Raw genomic sequence first — 2,440 nt, 5'->3', positions numbered from 1 at the left:
AGAATATATATATAAATATATATATATATATAATATATATATATATATATATATATACATATGATGTCATAGAAAACCTAAGTGTTTCCTCAGTGTCTTGTTTGGTGAATACTCTACCACAACTTATCACATAATTATTTTAAGATGGGTTTGCGAGGATTTCCATTTTAGCAAGAACAATTCTTGTGCATAATAATAATTTGGAACTACTAGCTGTTGATCAGAGTGCTATTTAGTTAGTTGGTTAAATGTAGTTACAGTTACAGATATGCCTAAACAGGCCAAACGTTTGGTAATTTCCAGGTTCCTGTTATCAGTTTACTTGACAAAATAAGCAGAAATTCAAATTAATTTTTGTAGCTACATTTTTTTTTTCTATTTTTGGGGAGGTTTTTGCTATAGGGAGCATGTGCTTGCCAGAAAGACAGAGATATAGAGAGACAGAAAGCAAGAAATCATTCCCCAGGGGGAATAGCCACACCGTAATCCCTTCTCCTCCATTCTCCTCTCAGGATCTTGGGCACACACGCACATGCACCTGGCGTGAGATTAAGCCACCAGGTCCAGGACTCGAACCATGGTCAACTACATGGGAGTCCAGCAATATAGCCATTACGCTAACTCCTGGTCCCACTACAGTTTATTTTTCTAACATGCATATTTCAATGTATACTTTTTGAGTTCCAGTTACCCTAAAATAGTATGTGAAGCCCAGGAGATAAAAAGAAAAATGTCACTTGGTTCTTCCCAGTAAGGAGCATCAGAGGCAAGGGAATAAACAAAGCATTATAATTTTGTGGTATTGTAATAATCAGTACAGACTCCCCTGAGAAAATAGCTGATAGGACGTCCAAAATATAATACTGCAAAATTATAAGCTATTTTGAAGGGAAGGTGGTCAGGGGAATAAAGATGTGTCTACCAGTTGAGGTAAAAACAAGATCTTAAAGAGCTTGATATTTGATGCTAATGATTATGGATTTTATTTGATAAGCAATAGGACAACCCTATTTTTTTATGTTTCTTTCTTTCATGAGCAAGAAAGAGAGAGAGGGAGGGAGAGAGAGGTATAGAGTGACAGCATCCCCTCCAGCATCTTGATCCACATCCAGTCTTCACTCAGCCCTGGATCACGGACATGCATGTGTACCACATACAGACAGACTCATGTCAGATCACCCTAGAGAATGTCACGTATTACCACACTGCACCACCAATCTGGCCCACTTGGAGCTTTTAAGATAGTACATAATTTGATGAGATCCATCTGGGTGACAGTATGGAATAAAAAGGAGAAAATTTAAAGCAGAGAGCAGTACCTCTATGTCTTCACTTATTCAGATACTTTGCAGAAATGAGAGCGAGTAGATCCTATTCATTTATTTATTTAGAGAGATTTTTGCTATTATGCTTGCTAGAGAGAAAGACAGACAGAAGGTGAGAAATCATGCCCCAGGGGGATGACCATGTTGCAATCCCTTCTCCTCCATTCTCCTCTTGGGATCTTGGGCACACACGCACACGCACACGCACCCGGCGTGAGTTTTAAGCCACCAGGTCTGGGACTTGAACTGCAATCCACTATGTGGAAGTCCAGTGACATAACCATTATGCCATCTGCTGGTCCTAAGTGGATCATATTTTAAGAGACTATCTATAGCTTATAAATTTTTAAAATGAAAGCTCTTAGTGTATCTTTATAGTTTGTCTAGAATTGTTAATTATGTGAATGGAGCTCAAATATTTATTGTGATAATTGATCTGCAAAATAATATACATTTGATCCATAATATCATGTGTTGTATTTATATTCTTAGCATTTTCCAATGAAGGTCAACAAACCAAAAATTTATTGAGGTCCTACTCCAGATTTTGTTGTTTTGTTACAACAGAGGTAAGGCGAGATAGAGTCAGACACAGAACAAAATCAAAGGCAGGTGCACTGCCCATATTTTGGGTGTGTAACTCTAGAATTAATTGCAATTGATATGATAAATTCTACATTAAGCTCAGGCAGAAAAATAAAGTAAAACTTAAAAGACTGTATCAGTCAGGAGACTTGAGTTCCAGACCGTATGGAGACAATAAAAGCTACCTAAATTTGAAGATTTCCTCCATCTATCTGAGCTTTACTTCTACTCTAAAAATCCCTCTTGGAAGTGATGATACCAAAATTATGCTTGGTTCTTTAATTCTAAGGGAGTTAAAGCCATTGAAGTGCCTACAGATGTTCTAAGTTATGTATAGTGTTTCGTTATCTCAGCATCAGAAATAGAGAAGTATAAGGTTGCCCAAGTGTTTCAATTATGCATTCTACTTGGAATGGAAATTGCTTTCAACTTTAAGTAAAATGTTAGGGATATAAATACTGGCATCATCTTTTTCTAAATACATGTCCAAATTTAGGTGCATGTATGGGTCTTAAGGAACTTCTTGTATT

This window comes from Tupaia chinensis, unplaced genomic scaffold (assembly GCF_000334495.1).
Source record: "Tupaia chinensis unplaced genomic scaffold, TupChi_1.0 Scaffold148134_1, whole genome shotgun sequence".
NCBI lineage: Eukaryota > Metazoa > Chordata > Mammalia > Scandentia > Tupaiidae > Tupaia > Tupaia belangeri.
Note: the sequence above shows the minus strand (reverse complement) of the source record.